This window comes from Aegilops tauschii, chromosome 2, assembly GCF_002575655.3.
Source record: "Aegilops tauschii subsp. strangulata cultivar AL8/78 chromosome 2, Aet v6.0, whole genome shotgun sequence".
In the NCBI taxonomy this organism is placed as follows: domain Eukaryota; kingdom Viridiplantae; phylum Streptophyta; class Magnoliopsida; order Poales; family Poaceae; genus Aegilops; species Aegilops tauschii.
In genome coordinates, this window is record NC_053036.3 from 10,566,117 (window position 1) to 10,583,123 (window position 17,007).

The window sequence follows — 17,007 nt, forward strand, 5'->3', positions numbered from 1 at the left end:
ACCAAATAACGGCAAGCGCTCCCACCCTAAAAATAATTCTGAACCTGTAATCTATCCCATGTAACCAGTGGCTCAACTTGCTGGAAACAAAGGTAACCCAATCAGACACGGGACTTGGCTAGCTAGCTGCCACAAAACCAACACCTACTGCTACTAATTGGAATCCAGCTAGCACAATTAGTAACATTCTATCAATCTCCTGCACCTCATTGATATGGGTGTACGAAGTTAGTGCTAATGTGGCTGATGCGCTGGTTTTGTGAGGCCGTGGCACAACGAATTTTCAACTATGTACTACAATAAGTTTTGCTCTGCCTGGATGATGACGGTGGCGCGCATTTGTGTCGTTTCAGTGTTTGTAGTCGTTACTTGGTGGTCTACGGATTTAGATGTAATTTTTATTATTTTTTATGTTTATTATACTGTCAGGATTAAAAATGAATATATCGGAATTTTTATTATTCAAATGTTAACCCTTTCAGACGCGGATTTTTACAGCTCAGGTTTCTATACACCCCTTATCCTTACCCTTCAACATTGCTTTAAGATCCGTGCTAGACAACTAACTTTGTACATCAGATTTTCTCTTTTTTGTTTCTTCAAAATAAAACAACATATAAACTTCAAACTTTGCAAGACACCAAAATGTTCTAACTAGAATGTGAGAAAAAACTTTCAGATTTTTTCGTTAAACATAAATATACGAAATTAGTTTTTTTGTATTAAAAAATGTACTTTTTAGTACTTATATTGCACGAAAAATTCTAAAAGTTTTTTCCCACATTCTAGTAAGAATGTTTTGTTGAGCTGCGAAGTTCGAAGTTCATATGTTGTTCTATATGGGAGAAACAAAAAAGACAAATGTACTCGCACGAATCGCGATGCAAAAATGAGTGGCTAGATAAGGGGGTGTAGGAAAGCCTATGCTTTCTCAAATGTTAACCCTTTCTCTCCCAACCCAATCGTCCAAATCCCCAATCCCTTTCTACCTCTTTCTCTTTCTTCCCGTGCAAACTCAGTCCTCATTTCTCTACCTCCTACAGAAACTAGCAAATCAGGCTGCCGGGGAGGCGGGGAGACATTGAGCAGCGTGCGAGCGCAGCAAGCCACAGCCAGGGCTTGCCGACCGACGGCAGCCGCGTCGCCCCTTGCTCAGCCAGTCAGCCCGCAACGCTCGCGAGCCGCAGAGGGCGCGAGCAACCCAGCAGGTTCAGATAACCGGTACTGAGCAGGTCTTTACTCTTTAGCTTTGTTGTTGCTCTTTAGACACTCGGTACTGAGCAGGTCCCCATTTTTTCGAACGAAATCATGTTGATTTGGGCCTGGATCCTGGAATTTGTGTTGAGTTTAAGCGAGTCAGGCTCTACTTCATTAGGCCAGGCTTCTCCTTCTTTCCGGGCGGTGGCGGAATCTCTTCTCGCTTCACCGCCGTTCTGCCATCTTCCTCTGTCGGTCTCCATCCACGTCGTCCTTGAGCTCCAGTAGATGCACGCCGTACGCCTTTCCAACAACGGCCGCTCTTCTCCCTCCCTCTCCCAACTGACTTCTCAATGGAAGCACGTCGAGATCTTGGGCATGAGCATGACGATTGCGGAGGCTCAACATTTATCGGAGCACCACGACCTGCAGCGGGACGGCGCTTCTCAGACCTCGCTGCCCGCCAGCCAGAGCTCCAGAGCAAGTTGCCGTCGCCTGCTCTACAAGGTGCGCCCTTATCTCGTCCCTTCAACGGCAAGAACCAGCTGAAACCGAAGGAGTTCAATGGCATCTGGTCACCTCAGTGGCTTATGATGAATGATGAGAAGAACCAAACCAAATCAATTGCATAGGCCAATTAACACAAAACACGCACGCCCCTTTAGTCTCACTGCAATGTTTGTGTGTCTGAATCTCACTGCATGTGTGTCTGAACTAATTTGATCTGCAGTGTTCATCTCTTTGCGTAGGAAAAAAAAATTGTGCAATCCGGTCTTTAGTCAATTATTAGTAGCCCGAATTAAATCGTGTGCCCACTTGCAGCCGGCCGGCCACTAGATATATTTGATTTGCATCAAGAGTTATTTATGTCAGAAAAGAACCACTTCACATGTGAAGCCACACCTGTACTATTCAGTATTTTTGATTCCTTTCAGATGAGGTGGCCAGCGATAATGATTGCAAGTTTCTAAAAGCTTTTCTCGTTCAGATGGATCGCTAACCACCACTCTGTATTCTAAGACTTGGTCGCTATATGCATGAATGAAGTCTTCCTTCACAGTAGACAGTATTGGCACATCTCTCGGAAAACATTTTGGCAATCTCCATCACATTACATGTGCCTAATTTTCGTACCATCTTGCAGATGGTTATTATATAGTATAAGGGCGCATCTCGCTGACAACGCGTAGCATTTACTCCCTCCGTCCCAAAATAAGTGACTCAACTTTGTACTAACTTAACTTTGTACTAACTTTAGTACAAAGTTAGTACAAAATTGAGTCACTTATTTTAAGACGGAGGGACTACAATATTAGAGGCAACAAGGCCGCTTAAGTAAGCAATCATATATAATCAACAATTACCTAGCTAGCCACCTACTGCTAGCTGTTAGGTGAAGTCTAGCTCGTTCTTTGAAGAGGGCCTCCTTTGTCTCGTTGGCATAGGTGTAGACATTGTCAAGTCTTAGCTATGAAGATAACAATAATAAGAACTCCCTTTTGCAGCTGTTGCTTCATGTAGAGGTAGATCTCATCAATTAGCTGGACCTCCGCATAGCAGTTTCCAGTTCGTGGTGGATCCGTAAACCACCTGCATACAGGGCCAAGTCTGAAGTAGGTATTCACTTCCTTGTTTCCATTGCTGATGACTCAGTTGATATTGCTTAAATTTCCTTCCTCCAAGCAGAACCTTTTATCACATTTCCGTGTTGTATTTTGATACATGGAGCAGAAATTGTGCAAGCTCGATTGGTGTACTGACAGAGGTCAACAAGGAGAGAAGTTAAATTGGCCATGAATCTCTACTGCTTATTCTACCTGCAAATAAATAGAGGCATATAATTTGTTTCAGGTAACTAGTCCGTGTTCATTTTTCCATCGGAGAAAGCAATAGCATGGACAATATAAGTGCGGCGCCAAGGGTTCTCTCATTCCAGCTGTTAAATGAAATCACAAATGGTTTCTCCAAGGACATGAAAATTGGCGCGGGTTCATATGGAAATGTTTATAAGGTACAATTGAAGAACCATGCATGGTTTCTAGCTACAATTAATTTTTGATAGATAAACATGGTGCATGATGATACACTTGTGAATTTACATTCGCTCCAAACTTTGTGTGGCGAATATGTCGCTATTCACTGCACTTCTAATTTTTTTCTGTTATTCATAGTGTAGCACAACCTGGCGCTTAGTTTTACCTAAATTCAGATGCATCATGCGTGCCAAAGTACAAAAGACATAAGTCACATTGTGTTGAGATTTCCACACATCCTCAAGTTTTCTTGGGGATGGATGAGCTTTATTACTTAGGGAATACTCAAATGTTTTTACAGTCATTCATGTTCAGCTCTGACAGGCAGGATGGGACAAACTATTCATGTAACACACGGTTAGACAACTCACACTTACCTCAGTGGGCCACACTTTGCACAATCTTGTTGCTCATCGGTCATATGTGACAAACCTAAAATTCCATAAGAAGGTTTATCAACACTTTAATTTCCCTCCTTTGCCATACTCCAGATTGCCCATTGATCCACGTCACCAGCAACTAGATCTTGCACCACCCTTTTAGCAGTCAGGTTCCAACACTGCTGGCCACTTGATATCATTCACTATAAACCCAAGGCATGTCAAGTTTTAAACATGTCAGTATTTTAACAACTTCCGCAGTAGCACAGCTATACTGATGTTCTAGGCCTAAGTCCTCCTCATTGGCCTGAAGTGTCACATCTGATGTCAGACATCTACAATTGCCCAACCTCCCCCAGGTCGTCAACACTACCATCATTCTTTCCCGTGCCAAAAAAGGCTTCTGCCCCGCTTTATATATAAAGCAACACAGCCAAACGGATACATGGTGATGAGGAGATCATCTTACAAAGCATATCAAAAGAAAAAAACATGAATATAGGAGTGTCCACATCCTACCAAAAGCAACCTAGACTACCGACAAGGAAGGAGACTCGCCGCCAAGGGAAATCGCCGGACCTCGTTTCACCACTCACACCAAGTTGCCGCCGAAGAGGACACCTTGCCCTTCCGCTCTGGATCGTGGAGCCCGAACCTGGCTGTGGAAAACTAGGACCGTGAGTGGAACCAATGAGAACCCTTGTAGAAGAATCGGAGGAGAGTGAGTCCGCCCACACAAAAAACGAGGGAGCTCCACGCTAGGATCTGAAAGTGTCCACCGATGACGGCGCAGTGCGCCAGATGAAACCTAAGCTCCACGATGATGCCCTCAGGAGGGAAACAACAAAACAGGTTGCCATCTCCGAGACCGAGAAGGCGGTCAAGGGTTTTCTCCCGGGGCCCTAGCTCGGCAAGAGGGCCACAGTGACGCCCCCAAGATGGATGCAACACCCACATGTATCGTCGCCGCTGGTGCAGAAACACAAGGCTTTCCGAGCACCTGCCCACCACGAGTGTTGACATGCTGCTACCAAGCCGGACCTCCGGAACACGATCTAGGTACCGCCACTGCCAAGGCATTACCAACACCAGGGTCACTCATCGCGACATCCTTTGCCACCCACACAGCCAAAACAAGCCACCATCACCGCCACCAAGACTGCCACCCAGGGCCGCCACCATGGTGTCTAGAAACTCCACCACTTTGCGACCCTGCCAGCCGACATGAATACATTCGTCAGAGAAGTCACACCACAACCACCACCGGCGCCCCCACTTGTCAGCGACAAGACCGAACCAGGGAGGCCATCTAACGATGGGAGGAACAAGAGCAGAGGACGGCAGCCACGACCGTCACTCCGGCTCATCGACCCGCACCCGAACCCATATCTGGTTAGATGCAACTTCTCAGGCAGATGCCCACGGCCCGAGGTTGGGCGAGGTAGCCACCGGCTCCCTGCCGGAGCTACATCACGAGGAGGAGGCGGCAGTAGCCACTTGCTGATCCACCGAACTGAGACAGGATCGTCTCGCTAGAACCAAGATCTGGGCCACAACATGGATCCTGACGGCACTCTCCCAGATCACGGCTAGGTGCAGCGCCACCCCTCCCGGCCGCGAGCACCGTGGCTTGACGCGGCTGACCTCCTACGCACGACAGGAGAGTCCCACCGGGAGAGCCCTATCCACCCGTGACCAGCCGACCACCGACGCCAGGTCCGGCCGAAATAGAACCGCCGCCCCCATGAGCGGCCGCCCTGCGAAGCCCACCACGCCAGCACCAGACTATCGTGACACCACCGCCCACGTCTGTCACCGCGCTGCCGCACCCAACGCTAGCGTGCCGCCACCGCCTGACGCCATAAGCCCGCGCCTGACGCCACCGAGCGGGGGGAGAGGAGATCCCGCCGCCGCCCACGCCGTTTGGGCTTAGCGTTGGGCCTTGGACTTTCAATCACCTTGTACAACATTGCATGTGAAAAGAGAAGAGAAGTCATTGGTGACCTGATTCAAGGTGTTCTTCTGGGGCTAACTGCTCCAGTTCACAAGCCACATATACTGTGTCATCTGTTCATCCAGTTAATGACTAGCTTGCATACTTGATATTGTTTCTTCACTATTTTCTGACAAAAACTATATATATATATATAGCAGTATGCACAAATTTTCTGCTTAAGCATGTTAAATATGTTGCTGCAAAAATAGGTCATTAAACTGTGCATTAATATGTTGGATAGGGAGAGCATAAAAATGGGGAAATGATTGCTGTGAAGGTACTTCATTCCATTCCAGGACTTGATAATGAGCAATTTGCAAAGGAGTATCAGAACCTTGCAAGTCTGCAACACGAAAACATTGTGCAGTTAGTTGGTTATAGCCATGAAACTCTGGGAGAATTCAGACATCACGAAGGTAGAATGATTTTAGTTGAGACGATAAAGAGAGCGCTTTGCTTCGAGTATATGCAAAACGGGAACCTTGAAAGGTTTCTTGCTGGTATGCTACATGGTGCTCCACTTGTATTGTGATATACCACTCTATGCAATCATAACATATACTTAACGAGAATACCATTCGTATGTTGCTACAGATGAATCTAATGGACATGATTGGCACACACATTATGCCATAATCAAGGGGATTTGTCAGGGTTTGAGATACCTTCATGAGGAATTGGTTCCTCCTATGTATCATCTGGATTTAAAACCAGCCAATATACTGCTAGATAAAAAGATGGTGCCCAAAATCGCAGATTTTGGTTTGTCAAGGATCTTTGAAGGAGAACAAACACAAATTACAAAAGTGCTATTGGAACACAGTAAGCCTAATCATCTATGTGGAAAATTAAACCAAAGAGCTACACCGTTGTGCTATTCTACTCCTGCTCTTAGAATATTCATTGTATGAACTACATTGATTGCTAGATACACACCCATTATAGCAGTGACATATATGATTTGTCAATTTGCATGCAGTGGGTACGTACCGCCTGAATATATCGACGCCGCTATAATCTCTATTAAGTTTGACATATACAGTTTGGGCGTGGTAATCATAAAGTTAATGACAGGACCAATGGGCTACTTTAGAAGTGCTGAAATGTCGCCTGAACAATTCATAGAACTTGTAAGAAAGATTGATTCCTTCATTGAGATCAGTAGTACAAAGTCCACTTGGTAAATAATATCTGATTTTTTTTTTATACAATGCTGTGATCTCTGTGGTCCATAATGGTAGGTACATGCGAACTGGAAGAAAAGGCTACAAACAACATCAATTTACACATTGCAGCAACATTCTGAACAAGTAAAGAGATGCATCGAAATAGCTTTAAGCTGTGTGGACGCCGATCGACACAAAAGGCCAAGTATAGGGGCAATCATTAATATGCTGAATGAGACGGAAGGTGTGATCACTAATGGCTCAACTATTTCTGCCTAAGTTTTGTATTTTGTTTCAAGCATGCGTATATCTATATAGAGGGAGGGAATAGGGATAACCGATACATATGACAGAATGGCCCACTAGGCCAACATGAATATAGTTACACACTCCACATTCTCATTTTGTTACTGAAACAATGACATTTGACAATCACTTTATTAAATAAGCATTTAATTTCTAGTATTTATTATTCTTCAGATACTAAAGGATTGCAAAATTATGAATGATTTATGTAGTACAGTTAGGTAGACTATGTAAACTTCTGATCGATGGTGAAGTATGGGGATTCCACTAGTGTGTGAGTTGTTGCACTTCTACTTCTCCGTTTTCTTGCTTGATTTTTATACGATTTTCTGAAGTCATCTGTCCAACTAAGTAGAAAAGGACACTAGAGTGTGGCTACACGTGGTATAGGGCTGCTTGTCCCGCCTGGTGTTGAGGGAACTAAAGTGGAACTCTCACACATGCATTTTGCCTATATATACACGTGGTATAGGTAACGCTATTCTAAGCGTGAGTGTAGAATAACTTATTGTACTCCTCTAGTAACGCTATATACAAAATCTAGTAAAACAATGTACAAAATGTAGTTGTTCTGACAATATTTTTTTACTATCCAAGTTTGTAATTTGCTCGTTTAAAAAAATTACTATATTTTATATACTGCGTTACTACATTTTGTGTGTATCATTACTGGGTGTAGTATAAGATATTCTACACTCACGCTTAGTTTAATTCAGGTCAACTAAGTCGATCAAAGCACGTGCTTAATTTGCAGATGATTCATATATACAAGTTTGCAGTTTGTGTTACTTTGCCAGTAACAGACAAGCAAACTAGTAATGAAAAATGACTGCGTTGATTTGCAATTAATGGCCAATTTCAGGGAACAAACCAGGGAGCGTACAGATGGTGATCAAGAACAACAAAATGGCCCCATTGTTGGAGCATAAGAAAAAGGTGATGTTGCAGCTCGCCTGCAGTGACTACACCGGTGACTGGCCGGGTCTCGATCTGGTGGCCGTCCTAGACATCAGCTTCGGAATGTTCAGCCCGAAGATGGAGAAGGTCCAGACCGCCTTGCGGTTTATCATGCGGAAGCTCAGCCCCATCGACCGCATCTCCATCATCACATTCTCAGGTTTTGTCAGAGAGTTATGTTCACTTAGGCAGATGACTGCAGCCTCGCAGCTGGACCTAGACGAGCTCATTGAAAGTCTTGGCGACACCCATGTCCATGTATACAGTGAATCCAACATTGAGAATGCCCTCTTAGTCGGGGTCAAGGTCCTCGCCGAGCGCAAAGTCAGCAGCGGCCGCGTCGTAGCCATCATGCTCATGTCCGCATCCCCGTCGTCCTGGGTGGGCGAATGCAGCTGGACTAACGTGCCTGTCTACACGTTTGGTTACGGCACAAACGTGAGCCCACGGGTGCTCAATTCGATCGCAATTGCAAGCATTGGGGGTATGTTCTCCCACGTCCAGGACACTGACAGTGGCGACCTGACCATTGCCTTCTCCCAGTGCCTCGCTGGCCTCCTTACCATCTCAGTTCAGGACCTCGAGCTGATGGTGGCAGCCGTCGGAGGCGGGTCAGTGATAGTGAACGTGACCGCCGGGAGCTACAGGCGGAAGCATGATGCGTCTGGCCTGGTGACCATAAGCTTTGGTGACCTCTACAGAAGGGAAGTGCGCAACGTCATTGTTGAGCTTCACCTCCCAGCAACAGTGAGCGAGCGTGATGCTGATATCCTCAAGGTCTCATACTCATACACCAGCAGGTCTGTATCCAAGAGATAAATTATCAAATTGCACACACATTATTGATCTTGGTTTCATCTGCTCATGATGATATATGCAACTAATGCAGCTCTTCAGCTGGAAGCCTGCAGTTTGTTGCCCCTCCTGAGACGCTGACCGTGTGGCGCGCCAACATGGATGAGTTGCCGTTGCCGATGGAGCTACATATGGAGGAAGTCCGCCTGTTGATGGCGAGAACCATGATGTGGCCCGTTGTGGAGGACGAGTTAAAGTCTCAGAACATGTTAAAGGCGATCCAGAGCATGCTGGAGGACGTGGAGTTGGGCGATCCACTGCTCAGAATCGAGATGCTTGAGCTCATGGAGCTCTGTAAGACCGAAGAAACCTGCATGGAGCACTGCCGCGCCTATGCCTATGCGTACTCGTCAGAGTCTTCTCACTACCGGCAGCGTTTCACGATGAGGGGTCGCAACATGGAGATGCTGCGTCTCTTTGCAACACCACGCATGGACATGTACCTGGAGCAGGCTAAGAAGTTCCACGACGACCCGACGACACCGCTGCCATCGGCGGACGACGACCTCGAGGAGGAGATCGGTGCTCATCCCATCCATGTTGCCAGCAGGGAAGAGGAGATAAAGAGACTGAGCTTGGACGTGGAGGACCCGACGACAATGGATGCGGAGGACCCGACGATACCACTGTCGTCTCATTCGAGGGAGGCTTCTTCTAGGAGAAACGCCAATTTTTTTAATATGTTCACAAGGCGACCATTTTTTAGGTGAGTTCTTATCACAAATATGCCACTGGAAACTGGCTAACTGAGTTTGAACAGCAAATCTGACGAGCTGGATCGACACGTGCGTAGCTCACATGCATGGATGAGTCGGAAAGGGGACCGCCTGTCAGCAATCTTTTTGTTTACCTTTCTCCTTCTTCCTCTGTCCTGTTCAATGAATCGCCTCGCCCAGGGGATACCACGAAAGCATCCACACCGGCGTGCAGATCCAGCGGACCATGTCCACCTCAGCATGGTGTCTGCGTGAGCTATGCCATTCATGTCACCTCTGGCGGGAGAACCCCACAACGCCGTTTTCCCTGTCAAACTGGTGGGCTTTTTAAAAATAATTTCAAAAAAGAAAATAGTGGTGCTTTTATCATCAATGTTGGCAGCAGGGAACAGGAGAGAAGAGATTGAGCTTGGACATGGAAGACTAAGTAAGCAGACATTGACAACTCTCGAGCTTGTATATAACCTGCTGTTACCGAATCTCAAGGTGCTAAACTAATTAAGCTCTGCTTCATTATGTTTCTTCCTCGAGCTATTGCTAATCTGCTGTGATCATATACTAGCGCCCTGTTTGGCTTCCGAGATTTGAATTTGATTCATTCAAATTTTCCATTGGGTACTTTTTCTCGGATCTTCTGCTTGATTTTTTGGGCCACGATGATGAAGTGCTTTTGGTCCATTTCAGTGTTTCTCGATTCTATATACAGTTACAGGGAGCAAATATACATCTGTTACAAAACATTCTTTGGGTAGAAATACGACTCCTAGTTTTGAAAGGATATAAATATATGTTGTAAATCGGACGAAGTCTTGAGAGCACAAGCTCAACAGACATGATTTTGGAACCATTGCACATATGTTGGATCCAACTAAGTATTCCTTTTGGCATGTTTACCATCTTGGATACTTTGTTTCAACCATCATGAAGGACGAAGAAGGTTTTTGACAAACATGGTTGAACTAGCTAGCACAAAACAAGCCACATGCATGCATACTCACTTGAACACACTTCGGGGATGTGTTCTGAAGAACAAAAGGAGTGAATGTAGCAATGAACTGGATGCGTTATCTACCCAAACATTACTAAACTAGGGAGCTTTCGATATCACATAGATTCATAGTATACTATAACTAAACCTATTTTCTGTTGTCTGAGTTTGAGGAATGTATATATTGTTGGAAATATGAGCAATTTACCATATGATTTTATTACTAGAAATACTAGATAAAACATGACTATTATAGCAGAGAAACTAGTCATGCAATCTAACAATGAGAAGGTAAATAGCATCTGCAAATATGAACTGTAACTGTAACCAAACATGTCTAAAGCAGACAGTAGAACAGGTTGCATATATGAAGTACAACCTAACATATGTAGGACAGACACTAGAACAAAGAACTGCGATAGAACCTCTAACAGAAAGAACAAGAACACGTACGGGACAGCAGCGGCAGCAGAAGCACTGGACTTGGGGTCGACATCCTCGCCAGCCATGTCGTCGAAGATGTTGTCGATGTCAGGGAAGAAGTTTTCATTAGGGAAGTAGTCGTCGGAGTCCGGGGCGTCCGTGACGAAGAAGTCAGTAGTCGCGCGGAGCGCTCCCCAAAAACCTTATCACCCATCTCCCGTACAGGACTCAAAGAGGTGCGATTTCGGAGGCCTACTGTCCCGACCTGCGGTGCACGCCGCAAGACGGGATGGGGATGATCGTGGCAGTAGCGCAGTGCTCACGAACTCGGTGGCGAGAGGAAGAGAGTCTTCTGGTGCGTCTCTCTGAGAGGAGCGACCTCCCTTTTATAGGCAACTGAGAACGAGGGAGAGACTGCGCCGGGAGCTGAAGGGAACGAGGGAGACGAAACGAACAGGCAGCAAGCGAAGGATGCAGCGTTTGTATTCAGTATCCACTACAGCAAAAACTTTTCAGCTCCCGAGTGACCTTTCGTATACCCGTAGTGCGTGGCAAAAATTTAGACACCGGCTCGGCTCATTCCCGCAACCCGCGGTGCGGCGCGTCGTGACGAGGCGTGGCGTGGCGAGGCGGGTGGCGGAGGAGTGCGCGTGAATGTCCCTCTTGTTCTCATGCTCATACATGTGGGAAAACATCCTCCCTTATAAGAAGGTCCAACTCCCACCGAACTAGCAATATAGGACTAAACTTTAGTTCCACCTCTTGCCTTGCACGAATGGGCTGCGTGGGCCTCTAGAATTTATTCGGAATTTCTGAAACTTCTATTGGGCTGTCCCATAAATAGATAAAATTTCAGCAATCTCCCACCAGATCCTAGAGGCACATAGAGTTTGCCTTTAGTTCCAAAACACTGTTTTATATACCGGTACTGTAGTGGAGACTGTTAAGTTGAACTTCCACCTAGAACTCTATGCTACACTAGTAAGCAAGTTGAACAGTGGACTGGGCCTTGAACTGCAAGTTTTCTGCGAATCTAGCTTCACACAACGGCTTGACCGATACGTGGCTACCGTGGGACTTCCCCGCGGGTGGAGCTTATGCGTCATACTCCGAGACCTTTCATGAGTTTAATAGAGAGAACCCTACTCTCATAGATTGCGACGTTTAACAATCAGACTCATATAGGTGCGTTCTTCAAAAGATGTTCTGCAGGACAACATCTCTGCTTCAATGAGCCACTTAGAACACATTAAGATATACATCAACCTGCCATGCAGATTTAGGGATACTCTCCTCTCAGTTGACCAACAACTTGTCTTCCACGTCTAATTCACGGGATCTCCGATCACATAGACTAGGTTACCACTGTGAACAACTCATATTATGGGTCTCATACCCATCTCCCTCGATGCATTATCTATCACATTACGTGATAGACCCTTAGTAAAAGGATCTGCCAGATTTTTAGATGCTTGGATATAATCCAATGCAATAACTCCGGAGTTTCTCATTTTTCTGACAGACTTTAACCTTCTCTGAACGTGTCTTGACGACTTCATGTTATCCTTTGAGCTACTCACTTTCGTGATCACAGTTTGATTGTCCCAGTTCATAATGATATCCGGTACAGGTTTCTCAACAACTGGCAAGTCATTCAAGAGCCGGCGAAGCCAATCTGCTTCGACCGTAGCTGTATCTAGTGTTGTGAGTTCTGCTTCCATTGTTGACCTCGTTAAGATGGTGCTTGCAAGACTTCCAAGAAACAGCGCCACCTCCATGAGTGAATACATATCCGCTCGTGGCCTCTTTATCTCATCAGCATCTGAGATCTAGTTTGAGTCACTATACCCTTCAAGCACCTTTGGGTGCCCGGTGTAGTGAATTCCATAATTCGCAGTGCCTTTCAAATAATGCAAAACTCTCTCTAGAGCTTTCCAATGCACATCTCCTGGTTTTGAGACAAACCGACTCAGTTTGCTAACAGCAAAAGAGATGTTAGGACTTGTAGCACTGGCTAAGTACATATGCGAGCCAATAATCTGAGAATATTTCAATTGATATCTAGCAATTCTTCGATTCTTTTGAAGCAACATGCTGGCATCATATGGTGTTGGAGAGGGCTTGCAGTCACTATAACCAAAGCGACTCAAGATATTTTCCACATAGTGAGATTGAAGCAATGTAATGCCACCATCATCGTCTCTCAACAACTTGATGTTCAGAATGACATCAGCCACTCCTAAATCCTTCATCTCAAAATAATGAGATAGGAAATCCTTGACCTCCTTAATAACATTCAGATTTGTTTCGAAAATTAGTATGTCACCAACATACAAGCAAAGAATAACTCCCTCGCCCCCACCATGGCTATAGTACACACATTTATCAGCTTCATTTACAATGAAGCCTGCAGCTGTTAAAGTTCTTTCAAACTTCTCATGCCACTGCTTGGGTGCTTGCTTAAGTCCATACAAAGACTTCAGCAACTTGCACACTTTTCCTTCCTGACCATCTAGTACAAACCCATATGGTTGTTCCATGTAAATTTCCTCATCCAACTCTCCATTTAGGAAAGCAGTCTTAACATTCATTTGATGGACGAGAAGACCATGTGAGGCAGCTAGTGAAAGTAGAACTCGAATAGTGGTCAGTCGAGCCAGAGGTGAGTAGGTATCAAAGAAGTCTTCACCTTCCTTTTGGGTATAACCCTTGGCCACGAGTCGTGGCTTGTACTTTTCGATAGTACCATCAGGCCTAAGCTTCTGCTTGAATACCCATTTGCACCCATAAGGACGCTCAGTTATCTCCCAAGTTTCATTTGCCAAGATGGAATCCATGTCACTACGGACCGCTTCCTTCCAGTAGTCAGCATCTTCAGATGCATAGGCCTCTGAAATAGAACTGGGAGTGTCATCTATGAGATACACAAGAAAATCATCACCAAAGGACTTTGTAGTCCTTTGTCTCTTACTCCTAGTAGGAACTTCATTGTTATCCTCCATAGGATTTTCAAAGTGTTCCATCGAAATGGCAGGTTCAGCAATTGTAACTAGTTCCTGATTCGAGGAACTAGGCATCTCCTGATTAGATGAGGTAGCCATATCCTTCATGGGAAATATATCTTCAAAGAAAGTCGCATCATTCGACTCCATGATCATACCGACATGCATGTCAGGTACTTCAGCTTTTACAACCAAGAATCTATAACCAATGCTATGAAAAGCATATCCCAGGAAAACACAATCCACAGTCTTTGGTCCAAGCTTCCGCTTCTTTGGAATTGGCACATTGACTTTCGCCAAACAACCCCATGTTCGTAGATAAGAGAGTTTTAACCTTTTCTTCTCCCATTCCTCGAATGGAGTTATCTCTTTGTTCTTTGTGGGAACTCGGTTTAGGACATGACATGCCGTCAATATCGCCTCCCCCCACCATGCCTTGGAGAGACCCGATGTGTCTAACATGGCGTTAATCAAATCAGTTAGAGTACGGTTCTTTCTTTCGGCCACCCTATTTGACTGAGGTGAATAGGGAGGCATCCTCTCATGGATTATACCATGTTCTGCACAAAAGGAATCAAATTCATTTGAGAAATACTCTCCACCACGATCGCACCTAAGCCTCTTCATATTTCGATCAACTTGGTTTTCTGCTTCAGCTTTATAGATCTTGCAATAGTTCAAAGCCTCATCCCTAGATTTCAGAAGATACACATGACAATATCTAGTGGAGTCATCAATTAACATCATAAAATATTTCTTTCCACCTTTTTTCAACACACCATTCATTTCATAAAGATCTGAATGTATGAGCTCTAGTGGTGCAAGATTTCTCGTTTCCGCAGTCGTATGAGACTACGAGGTTGCTTAGCTTGCACACACACTTGACACTTAGATCCCTCGACAGTGGTGAAACTAGGGATTAAGTTCAACTTCGCTAATCACGATATGCAACCAAAGTTAACATGACAAAGACGTGAATGCCACACATTTGATTCAGTATTGTTGCAAACATGATTAACAACTTTATTGCAAACATCTGGTAAGGATAAACGAAAAAGGCTTCCTGACTCATAGCCTTTACCAACAAAGGTTCCATACTTGGATATTACAAATTTATTCGACTCAAAGACAAGTTTGTAGCCATCTCTACACAGAAGAGATCCGCTAACAAGATTTTTATTGATGGAGGGGACATAATGCAAGTTGTTCAGCCGCACGATCTTCCCCGAAGTAAACTTCAGATCGACTGTGCCAAAACCACGAACAGAAGCACTTGAACCATTGCCCATCAACACGTTGGAAGTCCCTGCGGTCTGATAAGAGAAAAACATGGAAATATCACCGCATACATGCACATTAGCATCCGTGTCAATCAACCAATCAGGAGAATGACATACTGAAAGAATAGTGGGAAATATACCATACCCAGCATCCTTCATGTCAGTGTCTCCAATGAAAACATTAGCGGTCTTGCCGCCTTTCCCAAGATGACGCTTGTCATAGCGATTAAGGCAACTAGGAGCCCAATGATCAGGATATCCACACACATGACAAACACCTTTCTTCTTGTCATTCTTCTTCTTGAAGTTCGTGTGCTGCACATCCTTGTTCTTCCCATCAAACTTGGCTTTACCATCAAACTTGCCCTTGTTCTTGAACTTGTGGGGCTGGAAGTTCTTCTTCTGTACCAGATTGGCACTAGATCCTCCCTCAATACCTCGAGAACGTATGTCTTTTACTCTCGCCTTTTCTTCCACATCAAGAGTACCAATGAGATCCGGAACGGAAAACTCCTGCCTCTTATCACTACTAGAAAAAAGGTTGTTAGTGGCGTACCAGTTTTTGCTATTAATGGCGCACTATAGGTGCGCCACTATTAAGACGCCACTAGTAACTGTTATTAATGACGCACTATAGGTGCGCCATTACTATCTGTGATAGTAATGGCGCACCACATAGAAGTGCACCATTACTAACATTTTTTTTCAAATTTTTTTTCATTTTTTTTGTCTTTTTCTTAATCTCGGGTCACTATGGTTTAATCTCGGGTCAATATGCTTAATCTCAACTCAAATCACACTCCGTGGTCAAACTTCCCAGAAGGTCACCCATCCTCACACTACTCCAGCCCGAGCACGCTTAACTTCTCAGTTCTATCCAACCCAGCACCAACCTCACTTAACAGGCACTTGTTGATATATCTATCATATCAATCCTATTAAACATTGTTGATGTTTAGGACTTTGTTCATGTTCATGAGTGTGATGAAATTTTGAAAAAATATTTCAAACTTCCCGGTCATATTACGTATTTATATTTTGAACATTTTTTCCAAAAAAATAATCGAAACCAAATTTTTTTCTGTTATTAGTGGCGCACCTAGCAAGTGGTGCGCCATTACTAAGTTTGAAATTTTTTCCATTTCCCCCCTCTAGATCTTAAAAGCCCCGTATCTTTTATTCTGTTAGGTTTTTGGGGATTCTAAAAATCTTCAACAAGGTTCCCCCGGTTGGATTCGGATGTAACTTTTCGAGTAGATGATTTTTCATATAAAAAACTTTTTAATCCGAGTTCGTATGCAAAATTTATGCCCATTTTACTAAATTCCAGAGAGATTTTGCAAATAAAGTCAAAATTCATATTTGTAAATTTTCCCAACAACTAGACCACATATCACATGGGAAACTTATTTTCTTTTATTTTTTTGACATTTCCATCATTTTCTTTTATTTTTCTTAAAATTGAAAAGGCGGTCCACAAGGGAGGTGCATTTAGTAATGGCGCACCTTCACAAAGTGCGTCATTACTATGTGTATGACTTGGTCAAACCTTGGTCAAAGTTAGTAATGACGCACTTTGTATAGGTGCGCCATTACTAAGTTTGATATAGTAATGGCGCACCTATGCAAAGTGCGCCATTACTAAGTTTGACCAAGGTTTGACCCAGGCATACACATAGTTATGGCGCACTTTGTAAAGGTGCGCCAT

At 44.5% G+C, this 17,007-nt stretch overlaps 1 non-coding gene across 7 annotated transcripts; it reads left to right on the forward strand.

Moving 5' to 3' along the window:
• Positions 1-787: 787 nt before the first annotated feature.
• Positions 788-10,210, forward strand: LOC109779056 (uncharacterized). 7 transcript variants are annotated; one of them, XR_012201592.1, is made up of 6 exons: positions 788-1,232; positions 2,703-2,814; positions 3,049-3,208; positions 6,848-7,016; positions 7,941-8,835; positions 8,925-10,210. It is a non-coding gene; the product is annotated as an uncharacterized protein (transcript). The 7 variants fall into 7 exon arrangements; XR_012201591.1 differs by having other exon boundaries at positions 2,703-2,810; XR_012201590.1 differs by having other exon boundaries at positions 788-1,221.
• Positions 10,211-17,007: the final 6,797 nt, after the last annotated feature.